General features: G+C 39.6%; 1 long non-coding RNA gene across 1 annotated transcript; it reads right to left on the reverse strand.

Moving 5' to 3' along the window:
* Positions 1–3,408: 3,408 nt before the first annotated feature.
* LOC112540805 (uncharacterized) lies at positions 3,409–23,994 on the reverse strand. The gene is made up of 3 exons (XR_003084864.2): positions 23,550–23,994; positions 4,366–4,515; positions 3,409–3,907 (listed from the first exon to the last, which is right to left on the reverse strand). It is a non-coding gene; the product is annotated as an uncharacterized LOC112540805 (long non-coding RNA).
* Between the last annotated feature and the right edge of the window lie 978 nt (positions 23,995–24,972).

Raw genomic sequence — 24,972 nt, forward strand, 5'->3', positions numbered from 1 at the left:
GTTAGTGTATTAGACTAAGGGTAACCCATGTTCCAATCCACTCTCAGCCATGAAAGCATACCAGGTTATTTTGAGCAGTCTCCTTTCTTCCAGCCCAACCTATAGTATCTCACATGACTTCTCCTTTGAGGAAAAATGGGAGAAAAAAGTTCTATATACAATTTCCTGTAAATATAACAAACATCTGTTCCCAAAGTTCTATATTTAGGAGAGTGAAGAGCAGACAATTTGGGGGAAAGGGATAAAGCAATGGTGGTTGAGGAAGCCTGAAAACCATCTGAGGAAGTGACAGAAGAGGAGGCAGCGGAGAAGGTAGTGAGAAAAAAAGAGTAGGGAGAAGAAATTCTTCAGTAAACAGAGAAGGAATTACTGCCACCGCCACCACCAGCACCCTGGAAACCATTGGATGGAATGCAAACAAGAGGCAGAAGGCCAAGCTGTGCAGAAGATGATCTGATTAAAGAATGAAGCCCGATTAACCTACACACTCTTATTTTGGAAAGGAAGCAGGTGAAGGGCTCCAGTCTTGAAGTCATTCTTCTGGCTACTTTTGCCCCTTATGGATATTGCAGACAGAGTCCCCAGTATCAAAGAACTGTCTGGTGGGATAAACTTCAGCAGATATCGGGTGGGAAGTGTTGGGCCAGATCTTGAAGTTAAGGCTCCCAGGTGATTTTTATCCAAAGCCAAAATGAGCAGTTATGCATATTTGCTGCAAACCTGTTAGTAACAAAATCACATGTTGTTCTGATCCTAAATGAACAGTGCTAAATTGCTGTGCTACCTAATGTTATGCCACATAGTTGACCATGGGTTTTATGTCTGTATGTTTTACTTCACTTAATAGTTAACTGTATTCACTCTTCCAATAGAAGATAATATATGTAGCTCAGGGTTGAACTGTGGAGTCCTTGGGGTTCTCTGAGCTTGGTTGTTTGCTTCCAAACATTACCCAATTAGGTAACATCATCAGTGCTAGTGAGTGTGGGGTTTGCTCTCTGTTTATATGCAGTAGCTTGCCCTGCCACTGTTAGTGGGGGTGTGGTTTTCTCCTTGGTAGTTCCTTGATTAGGGTATTGTTTTCTGCTCGATTGTTTGTCTGGTATTTATCCCTGCTTATCTGGATGTAGACTGCTGGAGGGGATAAGTTCTGGTCTTTTTGTTTCCTTCTTAGCTTTTTTATTGTCTCTTTTGAATGGTGTGTAAATGTGGTTTATCTCTATTGTTGGCTGATTCACTCTTTCAATCTGCTTCTCCTCATCCATAATATAGGATTTAGAAAGCACTGTTTTGACGATTTCCAAGTTAAATGTGCATATGTTCATCTCTTTACTGACCTGCAGCAAGCTAATAGGCTTACCATTGTGTAATATTACCTTAGTCCTATCCAGTCCTTTATTTTTCTATTTTCAGTGTAATAAATTATTTTACATAAACTCCAGAACTAGATAAAGGCTGCAATTTTTTATGGTTATTAAATTTCAAATTAATAAATTGAAATATGGGCAAGGTTTAAATTACTTCTCAGTGAGTCCTATATCTGAAAGAAAGACTCCTTTCTTGATGTTTTAAATAGCTCAGCTCTTTCTTGCTTTATGTTTTATTTTTTTTTTCTACTGTCACATTTATCTGCTTCCCATTCTGAAAGAGTAAAATTTAAAACCTGAGCAAGGTTGGCCTACAAATGGGCATTGGCTCACACACACACACACACACACACAAACACACACACCATTTGAGTTGACAGGAGATCTGATTTCACCAGATTACTAGCATGGGGCCTTGAGACCAATTCCAATAGCAAATGAAACCTATGCTGAAAGGCCAAAATAGACAGAATTAATATTTTGTTTTCCCAAAATGCTTTTTCTGTATAATCCTTTTAATATAATGGCTTAAATGTAAAGTTAGTCTGTGTCTTTTATCATTTAACCACAAGGTTTAGGTGCTAGATGATTTCTGATTTACCTCTTAGGTAGAATATTTTGTCTGGCTGAAGCAAGAGTCATTCTCCCCAGGGAGGCTGGTTTCCAATTATCCTACATATTTTATATAACTGAGGAAAGAAAAAGGGTCTAACAACTTGCAATCAGAAGGCCCAGATGTTCTCTCCAACCATCCTCTCTGTAATGAAATTTGAACATGTGCTGAACCCCAAGATCTTATCCAAGCTGTTAATGAGTAACCAGTTTAACTAAATTGACAGCACATATTTTACACAGAATTCTCTCAGTGTCAATGTTGCCTTCCTTTGGTTTTCCTGAGTTTCTTTTTCCCAGTAAACTTTTTATATCTACAGATCTGGCTTCATTGCTTCAACAAGAAACTAATCATAAAACCTTCCTTGTGTGCAAGACTGAACAGTTTCACAGCTATTCTTATGTTTCAGAACAGGCACAACGTTTGTTAAATTCTGTGTTTCTGGGCTTTGAGAAGGAAAACACAAAGCATCTTCTCTTCCATTTTTCCTAGACCTGGACAAAAGGGAGAAGTGCTAAGAACTCTCTAGCTAGATAGACTAGGAGGTTTAGCCTGACTGGTAGCAACTTATCATAATGGCGAGGCTTAAATGGTCCCCTTGCACAGTGCAAAACAGACCAATATTCTGAAGTAGCATTTTTAAAAAGTTAACTATAAGACCATAGGCAAAACTGTTGTTTATTACTGGAGTGGTATAGGGTTTTATGAGATGGGGTGGGTAGTCTTAGAGAAGCTGCTCTTAGCTTTAGGGAGTCAAGGCCCATATATGTGGCTAATGATGCAAAGTGGTTAAGTGAGGTGGGTTTCAGATTTTTTTTTTAAGTAATAAGTATATTTTAGAACTGACTTAATAATGTTTGGTGTTTCTTCCTGAAAATGATGGAAATCGACTGATTTTTGGCAATTGTAATCTGGATGGGCTCAAGTAAGCCAAAAAAAAAAAAAAAAAGGTACAGTGGTACCTTGGGATACGAACACCTCTACTTACGAACTTTTCGGGTTACGACCAGCTCCAGCCGCAAAAATTTACCTCGATGTGTGAACTCCGCCTCGGGGTATGGTCATTTTTCCGCCCTGACACGTGGTCCGCGAACGCCAAAACGGATTAACGGTAATTACATTGAACCTTATGGGAAAATTTGCTTCGGGGTGCGACCAAATTCGGAGGGCGGAACGGATTAACCGGATTTACATTGAACCCTATGGGGAAATTTGCATCGGGTTACGACCAACTCGGGATACACCCAGAGTCACGGAACGGATTAAGTTCATATCCCGAGGTACCACTGTATTTGAAGCTGTGGGTTGTCCATGACTGCTATAATAAGATATCCAAAAAAAAAAAAAAAAACCTTGAAAATTGGACTAACTGACAATCTCCAAAGAAAACATATCTCAGGAAAGTTGTAAAATATTTTTATGCAGACTTGTGGTTGTTTAGAGTTGTTTTATCTTTCCATAACAAATTGGACAAAGTTCCTGAATCCTTGAATTTAGAAGGCTAGAAAAAAAATTCAGAAATTCTGGCTCCATCTGTAATTATTGTCACTCTAGATCTTCATGGAATAATAAGCACAATTGTTGAATGTTGTGTTAATGATTTTGGTCTCCAAAAAAAGGAATTCCTTTCTTCTGCCAAATCCTGCAGGCTTAGTATCTTTGTTCTTAAGTTCAGCCTCAATTACACATGTTAATCTATTAGAAAAGAATGTTCTCCTTAAATCCCATTTAAAAGTTCTTCAAAAAGAACTTGAACTTCCAGTGTACTGAAGAAGGTGTCACTTTCCTATGTTACTGCTCAAAATGGCATAGAAAATGAAACAAGGCTTGAGATTTAAGGCCTCATCTCAGAAAATGAAGGGCATTTAGCCAGTTTCTTTATCCCAGCACGATAGGAGGCATTTGTAAGACTTTTGCAGGTGTGCTTCTAAAAAAAGAATAAAAAAAGAATATATTATGAGTGGAAATGCCAACATTATCAAGGAGAACCTATGACAGAAAGCATTTTGCTTGCATTCCTTAATTAGTGTTCCTTCTCTTACGGTATTTGGAAAGTTTTGCAGAGATAGATGGTACCAAAGGGAAGAGGCAGGAATGAAAGAACTGCAATATCTGCAATATTACAAAGATTAAAAAGAAAGACTCCATAAATGTGGACAGATACATATTTCTGCCTTTGTTTGCTGTATCTAACTTCTGGAGTATTCACACAGAGCTCCATCGTTTTTCCTTTGTTAAAATCACATAATTGGTGGGAGCTGCAGACTAGTTTCTTGACATGATTTATTCTCAGAGATGTGGTAACATCACTAGTAGCACTCGTAGCATGTAGAATATGTGACAATTTGCAATACACTGGCAGTGTTTTTTGATTATGGAACTTACACTTTGATCTTTTCTAGCAGTGGTGGGGGCACCTGTAATTCTCCAGATGCTCTTCATCCCTAAGTAGTGGTGGTGAAATCTGAAGTCCTTGGGACAGGGAAAGGCAATTTCCCCTCCTTCGTTTTATATCCATTTTTTGCAGGAGTTTTCCTACATTCCAAATCAATGAAAGATCAGGTCATAGCCTATATATCTTAAGCTCCTATTGGTCAAATATACACTTTAAAATAAATTAATTAATCACTGTGTAGGAGAAAAACCTGAATGAATTGGAGCACCATTGTTTCTGTTTCACCCAGATGGCACCAGGAGTCATGAATGTCCTTCTGCTCTATGAGAAGTGCATTGGCTCCAAGTTCAAGAACCATTTGACTTACAGAATTCTGACCTCCAGGCACTGCTTAATCAAACAGTGACATGTTTTCTTTCTGATTCCCTCTCTATACCTGGAAAGAATAGAGTTATTGTATCCAGGGTGTATTTGTCAGGTCAAAGGTTTACAGCCTTTCCCTGACAAATGCAACCTGGCTACAATAGCTGTTACTGAGGTTGCTGACATCGATGCTGTTTACACAGGGGTTTTCTCCAATCTTGTTGATGTGGAAATGTATTTTCAGGTCAAAGCCATCCAGCTGATCTGACCTAACATAATCCCTCCTCATCTGTAATAAAAGAAAATTGTGAAAGAGGCTGAGCCTAAATGAAGATAATACAAATTTTATATGTGTGGTAAAGAGCTACATGAGCTCCACAAATTGCTGGCATTGAACTTTTGATCTCTTTTCTTCTCCCCACCCTTTTCTCTCTACATCTATTTCATTCCTGAGATCTTTAACATTTCACTGACGTGGCTTAACTCTTCTTCCTCCTTGCCCCACCTTAAGTTACAGCCATGTAAATGGATGATTTACCTGCCCTAGTCCAATGTGTTTTTTTCTCTTTGTTGACCAAAGCTTATGTTACAACTGAACTAATCTCTAAAATTTGGGCTGCTGCAAATATGTAACTGACTTTCTCTGAACTGTGACTAAAAGACTAGAAACAACCTTGGGAAAGTCTGCTTTTTTCTCTCTCCAGAAGTAGTTTCAATGAAAATTGGATCAAAACCCATCCTGCAGTTCCCTGGAACTTTTTTCTTCCTGTAAAAAAAGCCTTTGATGTTTTAAATAAAAACCTCATTTTCAGTTGCTGTAAAATTTCTTTAGAATTTCTTTTGATTATGCTTTCGAGCTTATGAGTTTGTACAAGGCGGCAGAGAAAACCCCATCACTTTGCAGCCTCCGTGGCTGCCTCTCTTGAAAGAGTTTCACAAGACACATTCCCTTTTGGTAGCATCCTTTAGGGCTTAATGGACCAAAACAGGGGGAGTCAAGGAGGTGCAGAGTGCTAAGGAGATGGTAAGACAGGGAAAGACAGGACATTTAGGTTCCTCAATCACTTCACAATGAAGGAAATATAAACACATTTCTGCTCAGGAGAATTTTATTGGAATTTTCTCCTTAAGAAAAATATGGAAAGAAATTCTTGTTTATCAAACTGAATGAGAGTGGTTAGAAAAAAATGCCAAAATTATTTTTGGCAAAGTCATTTCTTCAACCCATGAGCAAGCAGCACAACTTAATCCTAACAAAGGGACACACAACTCCTGTCAGTTAGAGAGCTGCATCAGGTTTTGCGTAGCATGTCAACAGCCCTGCTGCCAGACTGGATGGGGAGCCATGCCAAGGTTCAAAGGGAGCTTCAGGACTTTTCAGGGCTGAATATATCCCTTATTTGCAAGGCGTAAAGTACCCATTTTGCCCCTTAATCCTCTAAACATGTCAACAATGCAAAAAAAAAAGGGCGGGGGATTTTTGGAGCCCACCTATTCTGGGTGGTTGGATGCCAGCCCATGTTGTGCTCCTGCCCTAACTGTGCTGTGCCATGTTTCAATGTATTTGCTTGCATGCCGTTTTTCCCACAACAAATCCACTACTCTCCTCTGACTTTCAGTCATGGGAGATGTTGGCACCAACCTTGGCCACTATTAACACTAAGCAGATTTTCCACAAGGCTGCATCTTAAAGTTCAGGTCTTGGTTAAACAGGAATGTTCCTTAGCCTTAAGAACTGTTAAAATATTTCCCTTAACAAAGTTTAAGTGGGAGATTATATTCACTCTCAAGAGGCAGAGGGGCCCACGTGCAACATTTGGCTCCATGGCTTTTCACGGCAGTTAAGAGAGAGGGTCGCTTTCTGCTTTATATCAGAGGCAGTCAGTCTCAGGCCCTTGAACAATTCACGACCCTTAGAACTCTTCCAGCAGCAGCCTGTAAATGGCCATTTTTCAAAAGGCGGAAGGGGGAACCTGTTAAATAGATGGGCAGCAGTAATATTAACTTTTAAAATTAGTTGTGTTGATGTTGAATGTAAATTGCATTTTCATTTCAATAATGTCATATTTAATTATTGATTTTGCCCAGCCATGCATCTCTAAGTCTCTATGTGGCCTTTGTATGAGAAAAGTTGCTTTATATATTTTAGTAGCTACATAGCAATATGACTTCTGGAACGTGTCCCATATTTACAGTATTTACAGTAGTAACAATAGGTTGGTTTTGATAATAAGAGCAATGGAGGTGGGGAAGAAAGTATCAAGGTCATGCCAAGTTAGCTGATTATATAATACAGTTATCAACAAATTTAGATTTCTTGAATATCAAACAGTGATGTATTTCCTTAGCCCCATCGGCTGAGATTGTTTTCAATCTTCACCAAAACATAAGAAGAGCAATGTAGTATATGCAATTCAATGCAGTGAGGAATGCTCAGAGATTTACACTGGGGAAGCCAAACAACCTTTACACCAGAGAATGGCCCAGCACAGAAGGAGCAACAACACGGGACCAGAATCAGAAGTTTACCTTCATCTAAAAGAAAAAGGACACTCATTTGAGGACAATAATGTTTACATTTTGGACAGAGAAAATAGGTGGTTTGAGAGAGGAGTGAAGGAATCCATTTATGCTAAAGTGGAAGATCCTTCCTTCAGCAGAGGTGAAGGCCTCAAACACAACTTGTCCCCCATATTCCAGGCTGTCCTTTCTACAGTCCCCAAGAAAATTAAGAACAGTTCAAAAGTTCACCAGGAAGGCAACAATTAACATCTCCCTGGGGATGAGTGAGGGACTAGGAGTAGGACATCTACATCTCAAAGACTCTACTATCACATCTCCTATTGTCCCTCAAGGAGTCTATCATGCGAGTAAGAAACACAGCCACCCTGGAAGACTTTTATGGGGTCCCCCTAACCAACTTTTTTAGACGGCTTTGTTCACCACACTAAATCAGCAACAAACACATTGTGCACCTATCTGAACGTTGTGTCACTTGATATGTGGTTTTTCAGTGCTCTGAAGTCAGCCCTGAAATTGCTACATGAAGAGCAGTTCTGTGCAGTGTTTATTGGTATGACACGGGGTATATATTCTAAAAAGGACAGTCATATTACATTAAGATTGCTGGGAAAAGCTCGGGATTTCATAGCCTATGGATTTGTCCGAGTTGGTATTTTGTCCAATTTATTCAACAGGACACACATTGTTCTGGTTTTTCTAAGCTGAATGAGATAGCAGTACTCTGAGTTAAAGAAATCTTCTATGATTTGGTTGTTGTGGACAGATAACTCTATGAAGAAGTTTAAATTTACTGGGATTCAAGCATCTGCAGGTAAGGGAAACTATTTTCAATTTTCTGCCTCAGGAAGCTGACAGATACAAACGATTTCCTGATAACTCTTAGAGTTCTCCCTGTAACTCTACCATATGATTCTCTCAAAGCTCTGGTTGGCTTCTGAAATGGAAGAAATGGTTGCAGCTTGTGACATAATCATTCTTTATGACATGATACCTGCAATGCTTATTCTATTATTTAAAGAATTTATTTCATTCGAGCCAGAAAGGTTTTTAGAATAACTGACAAATCATTAAAACAATATATAATGCTGATTTTATGTTCTAATGTAAATGTTTCATTTCAGTGATTTGTAAATGTGGGATAAATTATGTCAGGGATGAGAAAGCTAGAGGTGCACAGCCTGAAGTTTTAGGGCCATCCACAGACCCTGAAAACTTTGAGGGTGGCGGTGAGAGCAGCCAACTAATTATAACCATAGGCATGACAGAAAAGGAAAACAATTAAACGTACAGGGAATACTCTTTTCTCCATTAAATGAAAATTAAATTATGTTTCAATAATAATAAATCAGCATAATTTATTAGTTGAATATATATTTCAATAAAGATTAAAATGCTTTTTTTAAACATTTGTTCACCTGTTATGCTAAGCTGCCTTTTCTTTTAAATGTGGATTAATGAACAAATCACAACTTGACTGGCTATAACCCAAACCAGCCATCATATGTTTACTGAAAAAATTGTGGGTGTGTCCCAGAACTTCCTGAAATTTCCACCAATAGAAATTTTAACGTGGAAAGAAAGGGGAAATTATTAAACATGCATGGATGGGTGAAGTAATCACATAAAATGGACTTTATTCATTAATTTAAGCTTCATTACATTTAGGCAAAACCCCTTTTTTCCTCACCCCCACTACTACTTTGGTTGAACCCCACCTATTTTTTGGAGTACAATTCCCCCCCCCCCCCCCCAATACTACTCAGCCTGAAAAATGTTGCATGCCCTTGGCTCAGTACATAGGAATACAACCACTGTGTGAAGTTGCTTTTCCCTCTGTCTTGTCTCATCCCTCATCTTCATCTTTTCTCCCCGCCTCTTCATTGATTTCACAGGTACAGAGGAAGCAAGGGGTGCCTACTAGATCAGGCTGAAACATGCTGTGCAGGAGATCAGACACACAACACATACAGTGACAAATGGGTCAGCATCTGCAGAAAAACCAAGCCTTCAGGGCATTCTTAAAGGCTGGCAGGATCTAATCTCCATTGCAACAGAGGAAGCACGCCAATTGGTCCCATCAGATGACACTGTTTAATTGATGGGACTTGGAGCATGCCACCATTATTGGATCTTATTGGACAGGCACAGGCAAATGGTCTCGCATATATCCAGGCCCTGCTCCAAGGAGAGCTTTATAGGTGACCATCAGATTCTCGAATTATACTTGGAAGCCCACTCGTAACCAGTACAGTTCAGGCAGCAGTGGTGCAACATGAGAGTACCAAGGGGCACAAATATCTACTCACCCTGCCACATTCTGGATCATAATTTTCAAGTGGTCTTCAAGGGCAGCACCATGTTGAGTGCGTAGCCATAGTTCAAATGAGAGTAACAAAGGTGTAAGTGTGAGTAGAACCCCCCCCCCCAATTCAGGAATGGATGCAACTGGTGTATAAGGTGAATTTTGGCAAAGATACTTCAGCCACAGTTGTCACCTGCTCTTCCAGCAGCAGCAGCAGCTGGAAGTCTTATAGGACCCCCAATTGTGTATCCCCTTCTGGGATACTGCAACACTACAGCTGCCACCTGCTGTTCCAGCAGAAGCCAGAAGTCTAGGATAGGATTTTCATCTCAGATAGTACAAGCCCATCCAGAACTAATGATGAAACATCTCTGGAGCCAGGTGATCCCAAAATTCCCAGCTATTTGGTCTTGCTAGAGTCAAGCTAAGGCTGTTAGTCCCCATCCAGATTCCCACAGTCTTCAGATCCTCAGTCAGAACTTTGACAGCATCACTTGGTTGGCCCAGGTATATTATAGGTTGTGCATCCATATACTTTTCATCTGAGAATGATACAAGACAAAGGTGCTTCTTTGCAGATTTGGCCCAGCCTTCAGGAACAGCCAAATATTTCTTAAAGAACAACAGCTTGCATGTCATATTAAGAACAAGATTCTTCTATTGTAATTCTGAAGGGAAACATATTCCATCTAATAGATTGGAAATAGCAGCTGTTTTAAGTTGGTCAAATTTTCTAATTGAGAAAGTCAATTTTAGCACATTATTTATCTCAAAAGTTTCTTTTTACAGTTGAATTATATCCCCTGCCACAAATCAAACTCCAGGTTTAGATGAAACAGGGTTATTTTGTTTTCATTAACTAACCCATAATTAATTTTCTTAGAATTAAGACACCAGACCTTTTCCAGTAATACAATATTCAGCCTGTGAAGATTGAGTGGGTTTTAAATCTGTGATTACAATTTGCATATTACATCCCATTCCCCATTTACCTTTTAAAACAGGTAGCATTACCTCAGTTTCCATGGTAGTGATGGGCAGCTTCTTGAGGACTGAGGAACACACTTAACTTTTGAGGGGAATGGGTGGGGTGATGCAAGCCCCACTACATAGACCACACCAGGAAATCAACTCCATAGGAAGGCTAAAACTACCTTTATTGCGATTGGCTCTAATAACAGAATCTTGCAGGTCTGATTGTGCTGTATCTCCTCCTCTTTTTCCGTATACTTTAATGAATTAGGGAGGCATCTGCCTGAGCCACTTCCAGATGTTATCTGGATGTTCTGGATTTTAAAAATGCTTCAGCCCCTTTTGCCTAGGCAACAATTCCTGCATATCTCTGTCAAGGTCATCTTCCTTATTCTCTACAGGTAGTCATGCTGACGGGTAGGGCTAGGATTTTTGTCTTTGTTTTTCAGGCTCTTGAGAGGCTTTATTTTTGGCTTTTGCAAACCTATTTTAGACTAGATTTAAAAAAAAAAATTTCTGCCTCAAAATGGCAGAAAACCACATTATCAATTTTCAGCCACCGTGGTCAGAGGAGGCTCTGGGGATACATGGTTCTGGGGCAACAGTGTCTGCTCTGTTCTGATTGATCCATGTTGATTTCAGCCCTCTTGTTGAGCGGGTTCACTGGTTCAGTTGCTGCCTGTCTTACCCCATCTCATATACTCAGTCTATTTTATGGCTGTCTTGCAGGACAAATGAAGAATATAGCTCCATGGTATTTTACTTGTTACTGCTTGTATGCAGAGAACTGGTAAAGAGGCAAAGAAAGAATGGGAGAAGTGAGGGGATGCCAGAACTCGGCAGCACCTTTCATGCTGGTACCCAGCTCTTTGCCATTAATGATGCCAACCCCTAAGGTTGAACCTTTGATACTGTGGTTGACACCACAAACTGATCAGGAATCAAGGGGTATGTTACCAGGGTGGAGATACTGAATGACTCTCAGATGTTTTGGGCAGTTTCTAGTGGCATGCTGGCTCCTAATAGGAATGGGAGTACAACAACTTCTGGGAGGTCACTGCCTTCCTATCCCTGGAGTAGGATCCGCTATTGTGCACGTGGATGTGAAAAGAGTTTTTTTTTTTTCCACAGTACAAAAAGGGGGTTGCTCTGACTTATAAGTCTTTCATGTTTTTTTTTTCCCTAAATAAACGCTTAAGGCAGAGCGGATCATCTTAGTACAAAACATTGCCTCAGAACATAAGGTTTATGCAGCTGTTCATGTGTGTGATATTTACTCCTGGATTAAATTTGTTTTCCCCAAGGGGATTGCCATCTGTCCTCATATTGCCTACAGCTGACCCACTCCCTTCACAGAATCATCTCTGCTGCAGGCTTAAAGTCATATGTGCACTTTTCCAGAATGTATTGGGTGGTTTAAACCAGCTTCTGGCAAAACTCCAAGATGTGTGATATCGCAGCCCCATAATTCCCAGCCAGTGTGTATATGCCAGCTGGGGATTATGCTAGTTATTGTCAAAGACACCCGGAAGGTGCACCAGGTTAACTAAGGCTAACATGCCCAGTAATACTGTAGCAAAACATGTAAAATGGAAGTAGAATCAAAGGGGCCTTTCAAAATTGCCAGAGCCTGGAGAGAAAATGAGTTATTTTGGCTTGGTACCTAAAAGTAAAAAAGAAAAGAAAACCCACTGGCATCAGAAAAAGATAAAGGAAATCTTATCTTATAAATGAGATGCACTCTTGAGAAGCTTTTATCTCTGATAACTATTCACTTCACTTCACCATCATGGCAACTGGCAGGTTTATGTAGAAGGAGGGTGTCCTTCAGTTGCTCTGTACATACAGTAACTTAGCCTGCGATCCTATGGCTTTTGGGATGGCATCCCAGGGGACATAGATTTCATCTGATTTTTCTATGTTTGTCTTATATGGGGAGTTTCAGCCTCAGAATCTGTGGGAGGAGTAGGACAGGAGACTTGGCTTGAAAAAATCTAGACGACTTCTGGTCCCCTGCCATATCTCCAACCTAGGAAAATATTCTGACCAGTTCTGATTCAATGAGATAAACGTTTTGTTATCTATTTATTGGGTACCACCGAGCAGCGCAGATGAATATAGAACTCAATTTCATTTCATTCTTCATTCACACTTCATTCAAGCATTAGACCTTCATGAAAACCTACAGTAACTTAGAGGTAATCAATGTATGCTTCTACTGGCTTTTAGAGTTTCTATTCATCTCCTATGTAATAATCCTTATTATTTCTATACTTCTATGGTTGCTGTACTTCGGTTTTGTCAAGAAGATAAAGAGATGTTTAGAGATTTTTAAAAGCAATTCAGAACAGGGCTTTGCTATAAATGCTTGCATTCTATCATAATGAACAATGATGGTGTCCCTTGGATCTTCAAGTTCACTGTGTTCAGAACTTCAAATATATTAGCCACGTATGCCAACCTTAGCTGAAAGCTATCATTTTTGAAAGCTTCAATTACTTGGTCTTTTTCATGACATTCCAAATATAGAACAAATTATGCCCTCCACTCATAAACTGATCAAGCATATTTTCCCCTTTGACAACTATCAAACGTCAGTGTGGAACAGAAGAATGATTGGCTCACACATTTTCACCAAATTAGGAAAATAACCAGGAGTTTAATACACTGATTTTCACATAATTAGCTCCCATAATAGCTAGGCTGGGGACCTCTCATATATTGCAGAATTTGGGAAGCCAATGCTTACAGAAGATTACCCAATGTCTCCTGTAAACAGAAAGTATTTCTGGTTATTTTTCTTTATTTTTATAAAAATCCTGATTATGAATTTGCAGCATTGCTGAAACGCCAACCAATTTCTTCCAATTCAATTCATTTGTTTAGAAGAATTATGATACAACTTCAAAGGTAGCATCAATTTTAGTGGTAGTTTTCAAATCTTAATAAGCAGCATTTCTCCTTCCACATTCTCTTGCACAGACAAGTCCTTGAGTACTATTTCCTTGATTAGGCAAAACTAATAGCAAAATAAGAGGACAATGTATTTTTTCCCCCAAAGTGGAAGCCAAATCATCAGTTCAGAGCTTGATGTAGAATTGAACAAGGAAATGTTTGGAATGTTTTTCTCACTTCCCAGTTCAAACGAAATTTTGGCAGCACTCAGGATATAAGGCTTCATGAAGGTTTCTCCAGTGATGTGAGGTCCCCCCCCCAACCTGCAGTTAGAAGGCTATTTCATATACAACGTTCACAATTTTTGCAGAGTCCTCATAAAATGTTTCAGTAGAATTCATTTTAAGGTACTTCAGGGAATCTTGCTTTGCAGCAGTATTTAATAAGGTGTGGTTTTAATTCACAATTGGTTAGGAAATTTATTTATTTATTTAATCCATTTGTATAGCTGCCTATCTCAACAACTGACTCTGGGCAGCAGACAACATTTACATAAAATTAAAAACAATTGCAACCAAAAATACAAAAATTAAAATACATAGCAACTGAGGAAGGTAGCAAAAGCTACAGCCGCTAACTCAGCCAGGAGACAGACCCTTCACACACTTGGGGCCCCAGGCCCAGACTTTAGGGCCTTATGAAAGACCATCCTAATCTCCAGAGGGAATATTCCATGGGGCAGGCACTACAGCAGAAAAGGCATGCCTCCTGGGTTGTGCCAACTGGCATTCCTTAGCCGATGGGACCCAGAGCATACCCATCCTGCCAGACTGGATTGGATAGCAAGAAACAACTGGGGAGAGACAGTCCCTCAGGTAACTGGGTTCTAAGCCATGAAGAGCCTTAAAGGTGGCAACCAGCACCCTGAATTGCACTCAGAAGCACACTGCACCAATGCAGCTCACAAAGTAGTGGTGTTACGTGCACTATTGACTACCCATGCTGCCACATTCTGCACCAGCTGAAGCTTATGAATGCTCTTCAAGGGCAGCCCCATGTACAGTGCATTGCAGTGGTCCTGACGGGAGGTCATGAGGGCAGGAGTGACAATGAACAGGGCCTCCCAGTCCAGGAATATGTGCAACTGGTGCACAACCCAAAGGTGTGCAAAGTCCCTCCTAGTCATGGCTGCCATATGCTCTTTGAGATAGTCCAGGAGGACCCCCAGATTGCGCACTGGGTCTGTCTGAATCAGTGCCATCCCATCCAGAACCAAAGACAGAAAATCCAAATGCCCAAAGCTACTCAGTCTTGCTTGGGTTGAGTCAAAGCTTGTTGCGCCCCTCCAGAATATTGACACATTAGTTATAATTCAAAATTTATTTTTGTGCACACAAGCTCTGCCCCTTTCTGTAGAGGAGTACAGAGATAACCTTCAAGAAGATATACAGCAGGCATTAGGACAACATGAATTTAGCCCATGAAAACAGGAAGGTGTGAAAAAGAAACTCAAGATAGCCCCATTGTGATTCTGTGGGAGGGAAAGAGAAATGCTGTCAGGCTTTTAACATTTTGTTATAAATAAAGTACCCTGTATCAATAAAGTAGAGTTTGAATATTTCTTGTGGTGCCTGTTTCCTGACTGGGGCTACATTGAAGAGCTGACACTTTCAAGCATGCTTGTGACATCACAGCACACATACAAAGGGGGAAGATCTTATGTCTTGATGCTGTGATGTTGCTTTCATCATTTGACTCCTGCTCCCTGTGGATGCCTCTGCCCTTGGCATATTTTGGCATGTCCTATTGCTGAGTACAAACTGATATCATATGATAGTCTGTAAAGTGAGAAACACTCATTGATTCTGCTCTTTGTAACTGCAGCAGTTTGGATCTCAGATTATTGAATGCTCAGCATGAAGTGACTTGCAGAATTTTCCAATGCTTTGCTGGTTATCATTCCCAGAGGAGCCTTGTGGAATAATGTAAAAACTCATTAGTTAATATGTGCATCTGCATAATTTCATCTTGAAGAGGCTCCTTACTCTATTGAATATGTGATTAGTACCTATTCCTCTGTGGTCATATGTTCATAACTTGAGTGTGAATGAAGGTGACTGGAGCATTCACATAAAATCTCAATGGGGATTTCACAATGCTTCACAGCAGCCAGAATACTACTTTGTGCTGATATGTAGGTCAGTGGGAATGGGAAGACCTACATTCAGATTCTCACTCAGCCATGAAGTTCCCTGGCCAGATCCAGAAAATATGTTAGAACATGCTTAAATGGGAATAGGTAGTTTAAATTCAGCATGATATAGGAACCAAGCCATTGACTTAGTATATTGTGTGAACTAGGCCATCACATTAAGCCATGGTCTATTTGGGCAGAACATGCTAGATGACCTTAGCAATGATTTAGTGTGTTCTGTGAAGCCAGCCATTGGTGACTTGGAACCATTCAATATCTCCCATTCTAACCTACTCACATGATTGTTTGGGGGATAAAACGGGGTGAAAAGTATCAGGTGTGCCATCTTGAATTCCTGGCGGAAAGGTAGGATCGAACTGCAATCAGTAAAATAATGTATGAAAGACCAATCCTAAATAACATCTCTGTGGGTAATGAAGATTCAGGTAACTAATAGTTTCTGGGATTTCTTTCTAAAAGCATGGCATGCTGTTTATATAAAAATCATTCAATTTGTTTATTCAAAAAATTTGCTTTCCAAAAGCTGTATTGGTATACATGCATGGTGTAGCTAGGATGAACCTCAACCCTATATCACAATGGTGTGTTCTCTGGGAGAGAGTCAGGTAAGAAGCATCAGCAAAAAGCCTCCATAGACAGGCAGAAACTGGTACTGGCTGTCACAGCACCCCCTAAACATGCAATGGAGTTCACTTAGGACAATTTGAAGGGAAGCAATACTTACTGTTCATATGAAGACCCTTAAAAGGCATCATAAAGTCCAGAGTTTAAAATAATCTAACTGCATGACTAGGTTCACAAATATTAAGGCACAGGTTCACTAAAAGTTGAGACACCTAGCTTAGGAGGGAGATGACAATAATATTCTAAAATGCTATGCTGAATCAGACCCAAAGCTCATCTAATCTTGATTTTTGTTCCCAGTGAATCCCCAAATAGGAGATGAATGTAATAGCACCTTCCCTCTTTCTCAGTAATTATTATTCAGAGGCATAGTGCAGTCTACACTTATGATTCCAAATTACCCTGGACATGCTACTATTGACTGTTTTCTAATAACAGACTATTTATATGATCAGGTTTTGCAGTGGATCAAGATGAATAAGGAGGATCTGTATACAATTCTGCATTAGAACATCTCCTTTGTGGGCTATCTCTTATCAAGTTAAAAGGGAACTATGAATCAAAAATGACCCAAGGATTCTCTCTGTCTGATGTAATAGTGATCCCCAATTATAGAAGAAGTAGCAGCAGCAGCCCAGAATGGTACAAGAAGTAGAATGCATTATCAATATACAACCATTAATTACTGTTTTAAAAAAAAAAAACCTAAAAGAAATGTGCATATGCCAATCAATAGTAATAATGCAATGGATGTCAATTCAAAGTGCATTTTATTCCTAGGACAGTATTCTCTCACAGGGACTCCAGTGATCAGATAGATTTTAATTGTGGTTTAAATTGTCAATATGGAGCCATTTATACTTCCTTTGGGAGGAGATTCCATAATCGGAGTCCTCTTCCCATGGCTGAGATCATACCCAAGACATCTGCAGCTGATTGCAACACATCAGTCACTTAGTTCTGGACAAGACTCTAAGTATTTGGTTCCAGCATCATTTAGGGCTCTGTACACTAATATCAACACTTTGAACTGGGCATGGGAGCTCCCAGCAGAAGGAGAAGGTTGTTTTCCTCAATTCTCTTTCCTAGGAAACTTCCAGAGAAAGCTTTCAACATTACCTGGCCTTATTTACAGACCTTTATGGGAGTTCTAGCTAATGTTGTCATCCACCTTAACTCTCTTATATTTTTTCGTCATTTTTTCCACATATTTTCTTCCACGAGAAGAATACATCTAGGAAGAAGGAAAAGTTAAACCCTGCTACCAACTCCTCTGGGATTTGATTTTGGATTTTGCCCCCAGAGTAATTCTGTCCCCAAGTTCTTCCTTTAAAAAAAACCAAAAAACCTGTGAAGGATGGGCTAGCAAGTTTCTTCCTTTCTTTCCAGAAAGTGTCAAGAATGGTACAAATCTCTCTGCAAAGAATCCAGCACTGTTCTAAGAGTGCTGAGCTTCCAACTGAGTTGGAAGATATTCCTCAGCCTCTTCATAGTTTGTAAAGAAGTAAATGCAATCCTCATCTACTTTTGTTCACTCAGGCAAATATTTATTTATATTATTATTTTTGATAAATACTGGATTCAAAGGCTACATGTCACAGTGGGCAGTAGAACAAAACAAATCCACATATCCCTCCTAGTTAAACTTTCATTATCTTTATCTTAAAAGCTCATGGGGCAAGCCCACCACTTGAACCCTTGAAAACCTTATACCAGCCAAGACCTTAGGTAGGGTATAATTGGCAGGGTATAATTAAGACTGGTTAGTTGGTTAATTTCTCTCACGTTACTTTGAAGACATTATGGAATCTTTAGCAATGTCCTGCAGGCATTTTAATTGTGATAAGATAGTAGGTATCAATGGCAATAATTATTGATTTGTCTATCCCTGTTCTTTATTTGAACTCTACCTACAGTACTCAAGTGAAGTCTCACTAGCTTCTTTGTCTGCCTTCACCATAGCTTTGTATTTATTCAACTGACTCAGAGTAGCTGCCTATCCATGCAAATCTTTGATCCCATTTTTATCATTAAAATACCCAAACACTATCCAAACATTTCTGTGCTGTTGTGGAATGAGGGGTGACAAGATAACGGCTCATTTTCTTTTCTTTTTTTAACAAGGCTAGTTAACTAGTTAGCAAGCCTTTTAAACTAGTTTTGTGCATCCAAAATGCTAACTCTTACTTCTCTTAGGAAAAGCCATTAAAAAATACAACAATCTGAGCATGCAGCATTTGAAGGTTTCAACTTGTGATGACTACAAGAACCAGCAGGAACAGTATCAATTTCACATGGAGACAAGCATTAGAAAAGGCACAGATCAACCATAATAACCTCACATATCTCTTTCTTCCCTTCCTTCCCCCCACCCCCCACAGCCTTTTGTATAAACAAACCTTCCCTATCTCTTTTTCAGCACTTTCAATAAATTAGATTACGACTTCCATAGTTCGCAATCAGTACTGTCAGTGGCAAGATTGGCAATCTGTGCCCTTCCAAATGTTGTTGAATTATAGCTTTCAGCAGTCCATATCACCAGAGGGTATGATGAAGGATACCGTGACTATAGGTCAGCAACATCGGGACTTAAAGGTTATTCAGGCTGTGTAAATCTAGGAATTATCATATGAGACAATTGAACATATACCAACTATATTTTACCTTAGTCTTAAGTATTATTCTGTTAAAATTGCCTGAATCCATGCTAGAGAAATCCCATTAAGCCCCTTTTGAGCTGACAAATTGTTGTTTTATGGTTATTTCCTTTGCTAAAATGTCTCTTTGCATTCTGTATTTTTTGAGGTGGGTCTCAAGTAGCCCAACTGCATCTAGTTAAGCTCTTTATTGACTGTCAAGTTATTGAATGATCTAAGTAATTAAAGGTTCGGTCCTAGGGCCTCAGGGACAGAGAGATGAATCTTTTTCTGAAAAGGAAAAGGTAAGAATAAGAGCTGAATGTTCAAAATGCTTCAATATATATTCCTAACCATAGAGATCAGTTTCAGTTTATTATGCATTGCCATTGTGTTGACATGTAATTAAATTATTTCATTGTCCTTGGAAGTTAAAGAAAAATGATGTTTTAATAAAGTTCAGAGTGATTTTTATTACTCTGTTGTCAATGTCCAGACTGGTTTGTAAGCAGCAAAGCAGCATATTCTAAGTGTCATAAAATCATACAGAGTAAATTACCTAAATTATCTGTATGCTCAGGGACTCAGTGCTTGAATTATTTTATTTTTTCCTATTAACAGATAGATGGGAAATTGGGAGCACTTAGAGCTAATAAAATGATAAGGATACAAAATCTCTTGAGATGCTGTAATGTTCCATTTCCCTACTCCATATTTTTGGCCTCTGGCAAAGGTGGTGGAACAAATAAACAGCATGACAATGACATTAAGGCACAGGGGAAAACAGAATCTCAATAAATATTTAAATGTTAAGAGCTGTTTGTCAATGGAACCAATTACCCAGAGAAGTGGTGGACTCCATATCACTGAATGGGCACCACCAGAGGCTAGACAGTCATCCTTTGGGGATGCTTGTTTTGGGTTCATGTAAGAGATTCAGGCTGACCTCAGTAGCCCCTTCAAAGTTTTGGATTCTATTTGCCACATGCTGTGGGGGAGTAGATAGGAATTTGCCATGGTTCTTAGAACTCCTTTTTACCAGGGAAACTGAACTGAACATAAAGCAAGAGGTCAAACATGGAAATGTAGATTTAAAAATCAATTGTTTAAAGGTGTTTTGAGAAATGACAATAATGGAGAACAATGAGAACAAATTAGGCACCATCCATTATTTTGAGGCTCCAATTTTGGACAGCAAAGCTAGGACATCACAGTGTTAGTATTCCTTCTGTGAAATAATTATGAGCATCCTAGCTTTATTCTGCCTTAGCCTAGTGCTTTCCAGATACATTGGACTTCAACAACTGTCCCAACTAGAATAAGTATACTGGCTGGCGATTACAGTGGTTGAAGTCCAAAACATCTGGAGGACATAAAGTTGGGAAATGCGGGGCTATCTCAAATATTATTTCAAGGTAAAATGTGTTGAAGAGAATACACAAACATGTTACACTAGCACAAGATTATTGGGTCATAACTGGATGCTCTGTCCCATATTTTGGAAAGAAATCTATAATGCACAGTTTCAGCTACCCAAGCATTTCTTTCTTGATTTTGTCAATCTACATATGACAAATGACATACATATTTTCAATGTACATATGACCAAAAAAATTGAGCTGCTTTATAATTGTTACAATGCTTTATTAAAAAAGAGAAGGAGAAAGATTTCCCCCTTTTTTCTCTTTATCATTATATGCATTATATATATACACACACACACACACACACACATTTTGTTCCTTCTTTTTCTTTTTAATGTGCTTTTTACTTACAGTGAATAATAAAAGTATTAAAAATAAAATTAAAAAACCCATGTGACAAATGCAATTGCTCACTGCTTTCCTTGGGGAGACAGAAGCATCCAGTGAAGGCAAGCAAGTGGATAGCTATTTTATGTGCAAGAATGAAATACATGAGCAATATGGCCTTGTTATGAAAGAATATCTGTTCAGAAGAGGTCAACTTTCTACAGAATTTGTTTTTAATTTTTAAAAAAGGTTGCTTTTCACTGACAAGTGACAGCAAGGTTTTCCAAGGCATTTCTGATGCGAAAGTGTTGTGATTTAATTCTACTGCTGGAGCAAAGCATGTCTTCCTACATACAGTAAGTTGCTGGATGGAAGAATGCTGGGAACTAAATGAAAAAGTGAAATAAGCTGTAACTGGGATCAACTGAAACATATCAATAAAGGAGCTTTCAGTCCAGATGAATATATTCTCAATCAAGCATGCAGTTTCAGTGTGCTGCCTAATAGAGATGAAGAGCATGCAGTGTTTGGGATTAAATCTCTCAACTTAGTGTTTGAGAATCCACCCCCAGGGGTTGGCATGCAGCTGTGCCCCAAATTATTAAGCTAATTGGTATTCCATTGGCAACTGTGGTGGAAAATTCAGTGGATTATAAATTCTCTATCCACCTACCAGATTTATATAGCACCTTTCAAGGTGGTGTACGTAGTGTTCCCTTCTCCTGTTTTTCCCTACAACAACAACCCCATGCCGTGCGATCACATCTCAAAACTGTTTATAGTAAAATTGCTAAAATACAATAATACCAACAATGAATGAAAACCACAGAAAAACCTATGAATTTAAAAGGGAGTGGGGACCCCAGGAAAGAAAGCATAAAGCATGGTTGATCGGGAGGTGCCTGGCTCTAAGGGGAAAATGGATGTGCCTGAGGTGTTGGTCCCCAGACACAAGTGTTTGCTGTATTCACTTGCATGGTCAAAGAATGTATTTTTCTTCATGGGTAATGCAGTCACAGTGGTGAAAAGGGAAAAACAAGGAATAAAAAGCGTGAGATTGCAGCAGGAGCGCTAGGAAAAGGTCCTTGGGGTAAGCAGTGATTATTCTCTGCAGTGACATGGCCAGGATAGGACTTTTGACTATCACTTCCAGCACAAATGAGCAAATGAGGCCTCAAATGCAGGCTAACTACCTTCTGGAATAAGGAAATGAACACACATTGTCATTTAAAATGTGCATAGAGAAATTCCCTTGCAAGACTACCTAGATGAGAGTCTAAAATTACATCTTTATTTCTACCAAACCCATGCTGGAAAGGGGAACGGGGGAGCTTTACGAACCACAGGAATAGAAACATCAGGAGAATTAATGGTGGCCCTGAGTGCTGTGTTGCTCACAATCAGGGAGACATTCTAGACTAGCACTGGTATTAGCTATGCTCCCACCAGAAGGCCCCTGGTTAGTTGCAGAACAAGCCCATTTGTATGGCAACAGCTGGCACCTGGGTAGGACAAGAGAGAAGACCTCCCGGCCCAGAATATTAAAGAGCAGGCCTTCCATCTGCCCCACCCGCTGAGTTCTAAATGCCCACAAGGCACCAGGCTCTTAATGGAACATTCTGATCCTGTTTCTGCTTCACAGCTTTCCCTCCTCTCTGCTTCTTTATTTATTCTTCACCTTCCCTAAAACGTAAGATTTGATCTGCTTCTGAATACTTATTTTTCTGTGACAGGCTCCTGCTGGCAGCAGCTAGATGCTAGAAACCATGGAAAGACATGAAGCGAGGAAAGCAAAGGTTAACTAGCTCAATACAATAAGTTCAGCAAGAACCTGGCACAGGCTGACACATTCCCTCTCCTCCTTTCACTTCTCTTCAAATCCTTTGGTCCTCTGTCCTCCTAGCCAGACATTCTGGCTATCCCTTCCTGCTGAGACAGGTGGAATGAACAAAGACGTACTAGCCATTCCTGCCTGCCCAGGCAGCTGAAATGAATGAAAATAATTTATGGAACTTATGCAATGGAATTGCTGACTCCCTTGGCAAAAGCTGCTGAGCCTAAGACAAGCATTCTGAATATTTAAAGTTCATACCAGGGAAGTCAGTCATTCATTCTGCCAGGCTAGATGATGCCTAGAATTGGGCATGGAGGTCAGGAGAGGAAATAGAAACACATCACCAAGAGGGACACGCCTTGGTACAAGCACCACCTTACCTATATTTTTCTTTCTTCTGTTTTTTTTAACAGAAACTATCCTTAAAATCTACGCCTTTTATACAATTTAAACTTTAATCTGTTAAAAGCAGAGCTTTGATTTTTACTCACCCTTTCTCGTCTCTGTATTATCTGTTATCACAAGTGAAAATGACATGCTAGAAGCCATGGGAGGAGAAAAGTAAAGCATTATCACAGAAAAGATTACAGATGGGATTAAATTGGTATATGCAGTGAAACGTATAGATGCAAATTTAGAAAGAACTGCTATAACTAAAATGGAAATATTGCATGTCTCACTACAGAAAGGCAGTTTGTATGTAGCTGATTTCTACCTGCTCAGTGTCATATTCAGACATGAAGTCCAGATGGGAAATTTCAAGACCCCTATTCTCTGTTTGTGTCTTAAAAGCAGACTTATATTGGCTAGGCTTTCAGATAAGGAACTGCCCTCTGTAAAGGGGAGGCATCCTACTTGTCTGTCTCCTAGGAACGCTGCTCGATTAGGACAAAAAACAAAACACAAAGAAGAAGCCATAATGCATAGTCCCACATAAAGCCAGGAGAAATTCCGCCTGTAGCATTTGTGTGATTCCATTACTTGTTCTGTCTCTTTTGCAGAGAATAAAATTATTTCTAGAAAAATGTTCAGAGGTAGGTGAAAAGGAGGGGGTCTTACCTGTCGTCAACTCTTAAAAAGCTCCGGCACGGGTTCCCTGGTAGCAGCATGGGGATCTTCCAGCTTCTTCATCCCAGAACCATCGTCTGATCAGCCTTACATGGTCACCTGACAATTGCACGGTCAAGTTATAACTCTCAAGAAACTACTAGAGGGAAGAGAGTCCCCATGCAATTCTAAGAATGTGCAGGGCTTGTTTTTAAAACTTAGGCGGGAGAAGAGAGCCAGTTTGGTGTAGTGGTTAAAGCACCAGGCTAGAAACTGGGAGACCCTGAGTTCTAGTCCCGGCTGAGGCACAGAGCCAGCTGGGTGACCTTGGGCCAGTCACTCTCTCTCAGCCCTTGGAAGAAGGCAAGGGCAAACCACTTCTGAAAAATTTGCCAAGAAATCTGCAGGCACCAAAAAAAAAAAAAAAAAGGTGTGGGAGAGACATTAGATTAGTTGCCTTTCCTGAATTATATACTTCCCTTTAATTCCCCCCCACCCCCACCCTTCATGAACAGGATGAATTAAAAGGGACTGAAGAATAGGCAAAATATTATAGGGAGAGAGATCATGAGACCATGAACGGTCTTTCATAAACTCCCAATATTGAAGTTCAGGCACATAACCCCATAAATACTTTTTGTAAAAGTAGAATTGCAGAGGGAGAATGAACACTGGCATTTTATCTGGTGCTGGGATATCTTGCTGTCTTGTGCAATACATGACGCAGATCCCCAGCAAATTTTCTTGATGATATTCCTCCTCCCAAACCACACAAATAACTTGTATTTTTTTCCCCAGTGATTTGGATATCTGGGCACTCTCCATTTCAGTAAGGTCCAGGCTAGTGATATTACAACTGCTACTTGTACAGACCACCTTAAAACTGTTTTGGAACCTTTTTCCTACCCTAGAGAGCAACTGGAGGGAATCAGGGAGGATTTGCAGACAGGAAATGAGTGGGATTTTGTTTTTTAAAGAGAGATTTCTTTAAACGACGTGTTTCCTCAACTGCACACCATTGTTCCATATACATTTATTATACTTCCTTGAAAATAGCTAAACCTTTCTAATTCCATGGCAGTATCTCCTTAATAACAACAAGAAGTCCCTGTTAATTCCGTTACCACTTGCAGAAGTGGTTCTGACTTGCCAATCACTTGCAGTAATCTATCACTCATGATGGCTAGCAAATACAAATTTAGTCCTGAAGACAAGCAAGGAAAATCTTTAGTTAGTACTTCATAGAAATAATACATATTATTTCAGCTCTTTCAAAAGGTTTCAGTTGGTTTTGAATAGAGGAATTGCTACAACTAGGCACTCATAAACTCTGTTGCTCCATTGCTATAAATGCTCTTCCTAGGAAAACAAGCACAGCAGGCATCTACAGGAGTCTTCAGATGTACCCCCAGTTGTCTAGGAGAACAGAATTGCA

The sequence above is a fragment of the Python bivittatus genome, unplaced genomic scaffold (genome assembly GCF_059951505.1).
Source record: "Python bivittatus isolate LINGU-HERP-01145 unplaced genomic scaffold, Pbiv_v1 ctg000080_np1212, whole genome shotgun sequence".
In the NCBI taxonomy this organism is placed as follows: Eukaryota; Metazoa; Chordata; class Lepidosauria; order Squamata; family Pythonidae; genus Python; species Python bivittatus.